Raw genomic sequence first — 13,620 nt, forward strand, 5'->3', positions numbered from 1 at the left:
CTGCTATGTTTCCTTCTCTCCCTTTTCCTACACTCGAATTCCAGTCACCCATGACTATTAAATTTTCGTCTCCCTTCACAATCTGAATAATTTCTTTTATTTCATCATACATTTCTTCAATTTCTTCGTCATCTGCAGAGCTAGTTGGCATATAAACTTGTATTACTGTAGTAGGCGTGGGCTTCGTATCTATCTTGGCCACAATAATGCGTTCACTATGCTGTTTGTAATAGCTTACCCGCATTCCTATTTTCCTATTCATTATTAAACCTACTCCTGCATTACCCCTATTTGATTTTGTGTTTATAACCCTGTAGTCACCTGACCAGAAGTCTTGTTCCTCCTGCCACCAAACTTCACTAATTCCCACTATATCTAACTTCAACCTATCCATTTCCCTTTTTAAATTTTCTAACCTACCTGCCCGATTAAGGGATCTGACATTCCACGCTCCGATCCGTAGAACGCCAGTTTTCTTTCTGCATAGAAAATGTTAAAAAGTAAATTTTTTCTTATGTCAGGAAACAAAGGGTTAAGTCCATATTCCCAAGCAAAGTCCAGGCTATAGTTGTTGTAACCCAAGATCATTGTAATTCATTGCTGGAATAGTACACACACATGGAAGAAAGGGTACAATAAATTAGTAATAAACAAGTGGCTGGCAGAGGCGTGCACTCTGGCTTATAGAGACATGAATTCCAACTGGGGGCACAGCTGACAGTCTGCGCACAGAACTGCTGATACATTAGCATGCCAGGTTGCCTCTAGTGGCCGAATCAAGCACAAACTTCATGCCTGAATTATAATGTGGCACACACACCAAATTAGTGGTTACAGCACTCCTCATCCTTTGTGAAGAAGTGTGCACTGTGCTCACATCCGTCTCTTTTGTGGTCAACATAGGATGTTGAGTCATGTGATGCAGTGGAAAAGCACAGACAGGTGCAGCACCATCCGCTATGTGGGAGGCCATATGGGAGAACAGGGGATGCTGGTGTAGCTTCCATTTCCATGCCCAAGTCCAATACCAGGGAAGGAGGATGCGGTGTAGGTGACAGAACAGGTGGTGCTGGCTGATTGAGATGTCAGAATCAGTGGCATTAGCTGTGACTGCGTAGGAGCTGGGATCCCACTGTGGCCCCTGACAGCTGAAGGGGACACCTGTGGAAGAGGAGACAGTTGTGAAAATGTTGGCAGCAGTGGCGGAGAAGAAGAGGGTACCAGCCACAATGTAGGACATGGATGGACAGACAGAATATTCAGGGGTGGTGGGGTGCACCCTGTGCACAGTTGCCCACACAGGGTTATAACTGCTTGACATGTTGCGATGCCCTCCCCTCAGCCATGTGGGTGATGCATGAGCACTCTCAGTGACCACCGGTGCCCATTTTAACTAGCGGTCAAACCTGCAAGCCCAAACAGCTGTACAAGGCCAGAAGCAATGCAGTGATGATGCTGGTGGATGGCCGGGTGTCAGCCGAAGCAAATGTAGCAGAGTATGGGTCTGATAGTTGTGCAAATACTCTGCTGACTCTTATCCACAATAGGGGTGAACATACATGAACTGAAGAACCGGTCAAGAGTTACTTCCAGTGACACAACTGAAATGTATCTTTTCATCTGTGTCTTAAATATTCAACCTAGGTGTTCTGCTTTCCCAGTCAAGTGACAGTGAAAGAAGGAGCCATGACATGGTGAACACCACTTTTTTTACATAAATCTTAAAATTTCTGAGATATGGACTAGGGGCCACTATCTGTAACTAACGTATATGGAAGACCTTCTATTGTAAATTTTTTTTATGTTGCCACCACAGAATTAGACAGACAACACATCACATACAGAAACATATAATACGCACTAGTTACAACAAGCCAGTTGAAATCCAAATAAAGGTTCCACAAAATCTGCATGAATTCATTCCCAAGGCTGCTGTGGATCTGGCCACAGTGACAAAGAAGCACAGGGAGCCACCTGATGGGTGGCACGCTGAGGGACGGCTGCAACAACTCACACTACTTCCCCATCAGTGCGTGGCCAGAAAGCATGTTGGTGTGCTAACACCTTTGTATGTGACACATCCCAGTGGTCCACATGTAATAAATGCATAACCTCATGCTGAAGGGCAGACAGGACTTAAAGCTAGGGAGTGGTGTTCTCTGTAGCTGGTAGCAGCACTCCATCCCAAATAAAAAGATGGTTTTTTAATGCAAAATAACTTCTCAAAGGACCAGAAGCACGGCCTGGAGGTTTGTCCAGCCATCCATGTGGCACAAAAGAAACAACTTTACTTAAAACCGGATCCATGGCTACTGCAGCTACAATTTTAGTGCTGGTAAAAAGAAAACCATCAACAACAGTCTAAATGTAAATGAAGCAATTCCTCTTTATAAAACTCTGGATCTGGACCTGTCAGCAAATGTGATATGCTGGATTTAGAGGCATATGCAATAAGGTGTTTACTTATGAGCAAGAATGGCACCAAGGCCAGACTGAGATGCCTCCATTACTGACACAAGGTGCTGACCCACCTGAAAAGTGACCAAACAAGGGGATGACTGCAACTTAGATTTCAATAAATTGAATGCCCAGTCACCAGCTGGGAATCAGTGGGAAGGAACATCTTTAAATAATAATGCATGTAGTGGTTGTGCCACAGAAGCAGCACCAGGTATGAATTTGTGGCAGTACACAATTTTACTTAAAAGTACCTGTAATTCCTTGACAGACATGGGGTGTGTTTATACAGCTATAGCATCAATATGCTGGTGCCGTGGTTTAATGCCAGCATGTAACACTTCAAAACCCAAATAAATAATGGATGGTTGAAAAAACTGTGTCTTGTCCAAATTGCGCATTATCCCTGCAGACTATACAACAGAAAATAGAGGATGGAGGTCCTGCAAATGTTCCTCTGCAGAGGCACCAGACACTACAACATCATCTAAATAGTTGATGCAGCCTGGAGCTTGTGTAATTAGTTGCTCTAAAAAGCACTGAAGAATTGCTGGTGCACTTGCCACATCAAAAAGCAAACACTGGTATTGATAAAGCACAAATGAGGTATTGATAACTAGAAGATGTTTAGATTCCTCATTAAGCAGCAACTGTAAATATGTATCATCCAAGTAAATCTTTGAAAAATAGTGGCCCACCAATAATTTTGCTAGCAGCTCACCAGGGCACTGCAAAGGAAAGGGATCGACAATGGACTGTGCATTAATTGATTTTTTTAAATCGCTACAGATGTGTAATTTACCTGTAGGTCTTTTTTCTATCATCTGTGGTCTTACCCATTCACTGGAAGAAATAGACTGAATTGTATCAAGAGACTGAAGATAATCTAATTCTGCTCCTGTAATGTTATCAGTAGTGAGCGGGCCTGGGAAGAATGGTGATTGTGACTGTTTCATCATAATATGAGCCCGAAATTCTGATGCACAACACAGTGCTGCAGAAAATAGAGAGGAAAATTTGACACAGAGAGCATCTAATTGTTGATATGGAACTTGATTGGAAGTGAAATGCACTCCATCATCGATGGAGAAACGAAACAATTTAAAAGCATCCAAACCAAACAGATTTTCAGCGTAAGCATTGTCCACAACTGGCAGTGTTAATGAGTAAACTGCAGCCTTATAAGTCACAAATGCAAAAAACCGTCCAAGAATGGGAATCTGTTGTTTGTTATAACTCACCAGCCTCTATGACACTGTAGTCAGAGGGGAAGAACCCAAATCTACATAAGACTGAGAACATTGCTGCTGCATCCATGTTTCTCAATGATTTGTAAACACATGCACTTTAATGTATAACTTGCTTTGTGAAGCCATCACTGCTGATGCACTGTTCACATCCACATTCATTTCATCCTCACTCAGGTTTGGAAAGGAGTTACATACAGAAGCAATGTGTCCTTTCTTGTGACACCTATTACACATTACCCAACATTTGGGATATGCGGTCCATTCATGTTGAATGAAGCACTCTGGGCATGAAGGCAGTGGAGCGTGAGGTTGGTCGCTGTTTCGACGTGGACTGTTGTCATTGCGAATGATTACTACCTACACAAAGCTGAGGCATCTGCTCTGGGCTGCTCAGTAGTGTCTCATTCCCTAAAGTTCTGACTGAAGGCTGGGAGGGACGAGAGGAATTGATTTCTGAAATTTTGGATCCGGCTTCTATCTGACTACCTGCAGCCTGTGAAACTTCAAATGACTGAGCTATGTTCAATACTTCTGTAAGAGTAGAATTTTCACACTGTATAGCTCACTCACAAACTCCCCTATCAGGAGCAAAATGTGTGATTCCACCACAAACCATTCCATCTGCATAGGATTCTTTATGAACATCTGTCACAAAATTACGACAATGGGTAAGTCCATGCAGTTCTACTGCCCATAGCCCTTATGACAGTTTTGGCTGCTTTTGGCAATGGTAAAATTCCACACAAGCAGGAATGACATGACTATGTGTACAGTGATTGATAGAAAGTATCTCACATATCTGAATGAAAGAAAGACTTACAGGTTCTTGTAAGATGGTGAGCTAACATAACAACTAATAGATGCAAGGTGAAATACATGACAGAAAAAGGGCCTTGCACAAGTTTACATCTGTTATGCCAAATGTCTGGAAATGTTACTGCAGACATTTTTTGTAAGTGTCCCAGTCTTCTGCTGCATTGTCATATGCAGGGAACAGTGGCAGATATGTTGTTCGTGAGACCGCAGGTTGTGCCAATGTAGCTGTTAAACTGGAAGTAGCAACTGTCATTTCCTGCCGTTGCTCAACAAGAGACTTAAGCACTGCCTCAATGGAATTTAAACTCAAAGGATCAATGACTGAAGTGGAATACATGGAGTCGAATGTCGAATAGCAAAAAGCATTCTAACCGAAGAACACTGTAATTTATTGCTTGAACAGTTCACACACATGGGAGACAATGTACAATACAATTAGTAATACACAAGTAGCCAGTGAAGCCTTGCACTCCAGCTTATATAGACATGAGTTTCAACATGGGGTGCAGCCAGCAGGATGTGCATGGAACTGCTGTCGTATCAATAGGTTGGGTGGCCTCTAGTGCTCGAATCAAGCACAAACTTCACGTGCAAACTATGAAGCAGGGCACACACAAAATAGGTAATTACAGCAATAGCAGAGTTCCATACATTCTAAATAGAGTCAACCAGAATAACATTGTAGCCAATTTGATAAAACTCTTTCTGTGCACTCCACTGCTTGCATCATAATACTCAGATAAGAGACAAGGAATTTGTCGTGATTCCATCAGATGTCGCACTTGAGGATCAGTGCCATATGGGTAGTGGCACCCCAGTGGTTGATAGTAATGTTGCGCCATCTGCTTGGTTTTCTTCATAATGTCAGGTGATGCCATTACATCTCTTTCCCTCTCACCAGCGACAAATGCAAGGAGAAGAATGTTGGTGGTGTATGGTCCAGAGGAGCCAACACTGGGGAACACTGCTGATCAATGTGTGTGGACTTCACTGCAAAAAGCCAGGACAGTTTGATGCTTGATGGGAGTTGCATGTGTTCCCCTGGGAGTGGAGAGTCCACCAGAGACAGTGAAACCAGTGGCTGCTGACCAAGATAGTAGAGGTGAAGTGGGTTCCAATGGCACTGCAAAAGACCATGGGTGGATGCCACAGGATACAACACAGACCTATGGCAAGCAGAGATTGTCCAGCACTTCCAGGTTGCGTGGTTCTGAGCTCATGGGAATGCACCAGAATCCCCACCTGGAAGGAAGAAGACTTGTTGATGTAAACATGGGTGGCACAGTTTGCATTAGGAGTTGTAAATGTTCCATGATTGAAAACCTGCAATCTTGCCTAATTACAAAAATTTTCTTAGTCTGATTTGCATGTATCACTGGTTCTGAGCATTGCCAATTTTGTAAAAACGCAAATTACTCACATAAAACAACAGAGTTTATTCACAGAGTTACATATGCTGAGGTGACAAAAGTCATGGGATAGTGATACTTACACATACAGATGGGGGTAGAATTGCATTGACAAGGTACAGCATTATTCTAATTAATGGACCCATTCTCAAAACATAGTATTTATTCAAGTACAAATCCAAAATGAACAAGCTTTGTAACAATGAAAACAGGAACTTTCAAAGCTTTTTCTCATAATGTTTTATATCAATTTAATAAATTTAATAATCTGTAATAACTTCTAAAAATGTAACCACCGTTGGTTGCTTAGCAAACATCGACGCGGTAACCAAACATGTTCCACTCACGCAAAAGCGTATCTGCTGTTACTGGGTGCATGGCAGCAGTGATCTGGTTCTGTAGATCATTCAGAGTGGTTAGTAGAGATGGGATGTAAACTGCTCCCTTCACATAACCCCATAAGAATTAGTTGCAGGGTGTGAGATCAGGAGATCTCAGTGGCCTGAAGTGTAGAGCCAGGTCCTCAAGTCCCCTGTGACTGATCTAAACTGAGGAAGAGTGTCATTCAAAAAGCTTCAAACATCACAGTGCCAATGGGCAGAGCTCCATCCTGTTGGAAAATGAAGTCCTGGGAATCTTCCATAACTTGAGGGAACAGCCATTGTTCTGACATGTCCAGGTACGTGATTCCCATTACAATTCTTTCTGCAAGGAAAAATTGTCCATAAACCTTTGTACAGGATACGGCACAGAACACGTTGATCTTCAGTGAGTCTCTTTCATTTTGCTATGGTGAATGTGGATTTTCCAAATCCCATATGCAAACATTGTGTGTGTTGACTTTTCCACTAAGGTGGAATGTCGCTTCATCACTAAAAATTACATGCTGTAGAAATGCGTCATCCTCCATCTTTGCTAGTGCATAACCACAAAATGTGAGATGCTTCTCTTCCTCATTGGGGTTCAGAGCCTGCACAAGTTGTAATCAGTATGGCTTGTACAGAAAACACTATCTCAGAACTTTCCATACAGTTGGTTGGGGTATTCCAAGTTCTCGGCTGGCTCTATTGGTAGACTTACTGGGACTGCGCACAAAACTTTCTTAAATCCATTGGACATCATCCAATGACACATGCGGTTGGCCTGTGCTTTTTCCTTTGCACTCCCTTCCAGTCTGTTTAAATTGCTTAAACCAATGGCTAATGCTTTTGCCAGTTGGTCGTTGGTGGTTGAATACTGAATTTGGTACAAAATGCCCACTGCACTGCAGTTTGCAAATCACTTTTCACGAACTCAAGAACACAGAAAACCTTGTGCTCCACAGTCACCATCTCACTCACAACTGACAGTGAAAAGAAATGACGGCCCTATTGCCACTCAAACTGTACCGGCTGCCTCTGAAACCATCACTGCCCGCTCGCCGTTGCCAGTCAAGAGCTTTGAAACTTCCTTTTTTCATTGATATAAAACTTGTTCATTTTAGATTTGTATTTGAAAACATACAAATTTTTGAAAATGGGTCCATCATATAGAATAACCCTGTCTAAAAGATCAGAGCATTGGCAGAGTTGTCTTTTGTACACAGGCAATTGCGTCTGCACAGCTGGAATTATCAGACTTTGAACACAGAATGGTAGTTGGAGCTTGATGCATAGGAGATTCTAGTTCAGAAATTGTTATGGAAGTCAATATTTTGAGATCCACAGTGTCAAGAATATGCTAAGAACACTAAAGTTCAGGCGTTACCTATCACAACAGACAACACAGTGGCTGACAAGTTTTCACTTAATGACCAAGAGCAGTGGCATTTGTGTAGAGTTGTCAGTCCTAACATACAAGCAAAATTGCATGACATAACCACAGAAATCAGTGTGGGATGTACAATGAACGTATCTGTTAGGACAGGGCAGTGAAATCTGGTTTTAATGGACTATAGTAGTGGATGACCGATGCGAGTACCATAGCTAACAGCACGCATTGCCTGCAGCGTGTCTCCTGGGCTTGTGACCATATCTATTGAACCCTAGACAACAGGAAAACTGTGGCCTGGTCAGATGAGTCTTGATTTCAGCTGATAAGAACTGATGATTGGGTTTCAATGTGGTGCACACCCCATAAAGCTATGGATCCAAGTTGTGAACAATGCTCTATGCAAGCTGTGTTTACACAGAATGGACTGGGTCCTCTAGTCCAACTGAACCAATGATTGACTGAAAGAAGTTGCATTTGGCTACTTGGAGACTATTTGCAGCCTTTATGGACCATGTTCCCAGACAAGGATGGGATTTTTATGGACGGCAACGGCTATGTCACCAGGCCACAACTACTGATGATTGATTTGACAAATATTGTGGACAAATCAGGCAAATGATTTAGCCACACAGATCGCCTAACATGAATCCCATTCAAATTTTATGGAACATAATCAACAGGACAGTTTCTGAAAAAAATCCTACAGTGGCAACACTTTCGCAGTTGCGCATGGCTGTAGCCTCAGCATGGCTCAATATTTCTACAGGGGGCTCCCAATGACTTGTTGAGTCATTGCCACATTGAGCTGCTGCACTACACCAGGCAAAAGGAGGTCTGACATGATGTTAGGAGGTATACCATGAGTTTTGACTCCTCAGTGTATGTCGCAAATGGAGTTTACCAGACAGCTTGTTTGATAACATTAGGTGGTGCTACTACAGGTTCATTTAAATACGTCTTATTTCAAAGGAACTATCTAATTTTTAATGTTCCATAAGGTGAGGTTCAACAGCCATAAAGTATTTTATGAAATACATTTTAACAATCATCTGTTTATTTGTCTCATAAGTCATGTACCAGTTTCAGTTATTAACCATCATCCGGGATGTAGGGTACAACAGATTAGTCAAAAGTATCCTATATTCTTTCAAGATGAACAATATTGAAATTATCTGATGAAATTGTACAAACACCTGGTAATTTGTCGTAACACTGACAGTCACAGCTCATGTCTAATAGACAAATATCACAGAAAAGCAACTCAAACAATTACTGGAAGAATCACTCAGCAGTCAAGTTATATCAAACATAGGCTGATATAACTTGGCTGCTGGGGGATTCTTCCTGTAATTGTTTGTCTTATTTCTCCTGTGATGTCTCTCTATTTGACATGATTTGGCTTCAAGGGAATATAGGATGCTTTTAATTAATCTGTTGTACCCTGGGTGATGGTTAATAAACAGTCATGGCTAATGGGACAAATAAACGGTTGATGGTTAAAATGCATTTAATAAAAAAACTACCGAATTGTCTCCAGTTACAAAATGTAACTTGTTTAGTGCAGATAAACCCTTGTTTTTTTTCATGTAAAATACTGATAATGGGTGTTTCCATCTGTATTACTGTCCTCTACAGTAATATGGTTTACCATATAACAGAGACACTGAGTCGCTGATAGGCAGAACCAAAAGACTGTCACAAATAAATCTTTATGTTGTGCCTACCTGCGACTCAGCATCTCCACTATATGGTGAGTAGCAACTTTCCTTTTCATAATATTGTTGCATTCCACCCTGGATTTTCCATTCTTTGTTATGTGGTTTACCATAGATGCCATTTCTTTCTTTGTGGCTTTATGCACTCACGTTTCCAATAAGACTTATGGAATTTCTTCAGTATTAATAGGAATTGACTAATGAGAGATTGGACAGTTAGCTGAATGTGACAAGGCCCTTTCCACTTCTGTGTCCTGATATTACTATGACAAATTAAGTTTATTAGGAATCATTAAAGCCTCTTTGCTATTGACTTATAAGTTATACAGGGTGGTCCATTGATCATGACAGGGTCAAATATCTCACTAAATAAGCATCAAATGAAAAAACTACAAAAAACAAAACTTGTCTAGCTTGAAGGGGGAAACCAGATGGCGCTATGGTTGGCCTGCTAGATGGCACTGCCATAGGTCAAATGGATATAAACTGCGTTTTTTAAAAGAAGGAACGCCCATTTTTTATTGCATATTCGTGTAGTACGTAAAGAAATATGGATGTTTTAGTTGGACCACTTTTTTCACTTTGTGATAGATGGCGCTGTAATAGTCACAAACATATGGCTCACAATTTTAGACAAACAGTTGGTAACAGGTAGGTTTTTTAAATTAAAATACAGAACATAGGTATGTTTGAACATTTTATTTCGGTTGTTCCAATGTGATACATGTACCTTTGTGAACTTATCATTTCTGAGAACGCATGCTGTTACAGCATGATTACCTGTAAATACCACATTAATGCAATAAATGCTCAAAATGATGTCCGTCAATCTCAATGCATCTGGCAATACATCTAATGACGTTCCTCTCAACAGAGAGTAGTTCACCTTCCGTAATGTTTGCACAGGCATTGACAATGCGCTGATACATGTTGTCAGGCGCTGTCGATGGATCACGATAGCAAATATCCTTCAACTTTCCCCACAGAAAGCAATCTGGGGATGTCAGATCTGGTGAATGTGTGGGCCCTGGTATGGTATTTCAATGACCAATCCACCTGTCATGAAATATGCTATTCAATACCGCTTCAACCGTACGCTCTTGTGCCCAGTGGCAGAACTGTACACGATGTTCAAAGTCATCGCCATGCTATTCCTGGTGCATAGAAATATGATACGGGTGCAATCGATGTTGCTGTAGTGTTCTGAACACTGATGTTTTTGAGATTCCCGATTCTCGCACAGTTTGTCTGCTACTGATGTGCGGGTTAGCCGCAACGGCAGCTAAATCACCTACTTGGGCATCATCATTTGTTGCAGGTCATGGTTGACGTTTCACATGTGGCTGAACACTTCCTGTTTCCTTAAATAAAGTAACTATTCGGCGAACGGTCCGAACACTTGGATGATGTCATCCAGGATACCAAGCAGCATACATAGCACACGCCCATTGGGCATTTTGATCACAGTAGCCATACATGAACATGATATCGATCTTTTCCACAATTGGTAAACGGTCCATTTTAACATGGGTAATGTATCACGAAGCAAATACCATCCACACTGGCGGAATGTTACATGATACCACATACTTATACGTTTGTGACTATTACAGCGCCATTCGGGTTCCTATTTTAAAAAATGCAGTTGATATCTGTTTGACCTATGGCAGTGCCATCTAGCGGGCCAACCATAGTGCCATCTGGTTTCCCCCTTCAAGCTAGATGAGTTTCATTCTTTGTAGTTTTTTTGTTTGATGCTTATTTCGTAAGATATTTGGCCTGGCCCCTATCAATGGACCACCCTGTACTTGTAGGTTTATACCACTTCCAAATGATTCAAAAGTATTATGAACTAATGCTAGTTACACATTTTTGTAACAACATTCTATTAATACATCTTAAATGTGAGGATGAAATTGTAGGATGGAATATATGTGCCTCAAATGTTGGCACCAGTACAATGGTTCAAAAAATTCAAAAGTGGTGATTTTGATGTGAGAAACAACGAGTGCGGGAAACAACCAAAAAAGTTCGAAGACAACAAATTGCAGGCCTTATTGGGTGAAGATGATACTCATACTCTAAAGGAACCTGCAGAACAATTTAATGTGATGCAGAAAGCAATTTCTCTTTGGTTCTGTGGCTATGGGAGAGACACAGGAAGTGGGAAAATTGGTTCCACACAAACTGAATGAAAGGCAGGAAGCAAATCGAAAGACCACTTGTGAAATGCTGCTTGGCAGATAATAAAGAAAGTCATTTCTCCTTTGAATAGTGACAGGTGATGAGAAATGGGTATATTTTCAGAATCCCAAGCATCGTAAATCACAGGTGAAACCAGACAAATCATCGACATCCACTGCAAGACCAAATGACTTTGGAAGGAAGATAATGCTCTATGTTTGGTGGGATCAGAAGGGTGTCATCTATTATGAGCTGCTAAAAACAGGCGAAACAGTTAACACTGATTGCTACAAACAGCAGATGATTGATTTCAATTGAGCATTACATGAAAAAAGACTGAAATATGGAAAAAGGCAACACAAAGTCATGTTGCTCCATGATAATGCTCCATCGCACACAGCAAAATGCATCAGGGAAATGATCGAGACATTCAATTGGGAAATAGGGAAATACTAGGACATTCGGCTTATTCTCCTGATTGTCATCTATTTGCATCACTGGGACATGCTCTTGCTGAACAATGCATCAGTTATATGAAAATGTACGAAAATGGCTCTCCACCTGGTTCGCTTCTAAAGTAGAACTGTTTTTTTAAGAATTCATGGCTTGCTGGAGAGATGGGAGAAATGTATAAATAGCAATGGAGATTATTTTGGGTAAAATATTGTTTATTGGCTTCAAACAACAGATGTGTAATTATTGCAACCACATTCTGGTTTCATACTTCTACACCTGGTAATTTCTTTGTCTTCTGTATGCATATGTTTATCTTTGTTTATGTATTGAGGTATGTCTGTGGCTATTTTCTGGCATTTAGGAGATACCTAAATCCACAACTGTTATGACTATGCTTAGCTTAGCTGATGATGTTTGGCCTAGAGTTGCAGATTCACAGCTTCATTTGATGTCTGAGGTGTTACTGTGGTGTTGGAATAGCAAAGAAAAACTTAACAAAAAGTTTACTCACTCTTAACATAAAAAAGCCTGACTCATATGTTTGCTGCTGCCAACAGTGTTTTCCACCATACATTTATTTGAAACAAGATTATAGTTACAGTCTTTATGATATGCAGTGTGTTTTCACAATCCCTTTGCAGACTTCATGCCAGAGTTCATCAATCCTAGTGGATGGTGAGTGGTGCTGTGCTAGTCTTTTGGCAGCCCATGACCGGATATTTTCATGGATGAGAGTTCTGGTGAAAGTGCTTAGCAGGGCATGGCAAAGGTTAAATGCAAATATGTCAGAACAACATGTGGTCTTTAGTTATGTTGCTGAAAGACGTCATGGGACGTCACATATGGGGAATGACGATTGTGCTGAAACATGTCAGAAGTGTAATGGCTGCTGTCCAAAATATCCACTACACAAACCAGAGCTAATCATGGGGGACACTGTACCATCACACCTGGTACTGAGGTTCTATGACAATGTCTGGCAATATTCATTCATCTCCAACTTGGTGCTGTATGCAGAATTGGGACACATCTTAAAAGATGTGTCCTGTGTTGCTGTTTGGTACACCATTGCCAGCATGCCTCTATCTGCTGCTGCATCAAGAGAACCCAAACAATTATCATTATACTGACAGTTGGTGGTGCTCTAGATGTTGTCATGCTGTCTGTGTGAATATATCTTTTAGCAAGCAATCCTCTTTCCTGCCATAAAGTGTGTGATGTGATTCTGTAATCTGGATGGCTAAACAAATAACTGCTGGTGAGAAATCGGCTGGCCACCTTTATCCACCTCATTACCATCTTGAACTTGTTACACACACTGCTGGCCATTAAAACAGCAACACTAGGAAAGATAGCAGGTAATGAAACTGAACTTTTTGTGTGTATACAGCTTAGTTGGAAGAATACGTAATTAAATTTGGAGGCAGTGCATTTCTACTCAGTGCAAAATTTAGTACACGGAACTGCCACTGCGGCAACACATAACCAGCTTACTTTCAGTGATGAGAGAGATATATGTGCCAGGGCAACATTCGAACGTCCTCTGACTGGGGTAGTTTACGACAGTACTGGCAACAAGAT

The sequence above is a fragment of the Schistocerca piceifrons genome, chromosome 7 (assembly GCF_021461385.2).
Source record: "Schistocerca piceifrons isolate TAMUIC-IGC-003096 chromosome 7, iqSchPice1.1, whole genome shotgun sequence".
Lineage (NCBI taxonomy): Eukaryota > Metazoa > Arthropoda > Insecta > Orthoptera > Acrididae > Schistocerca > Schistocerca piceifrons.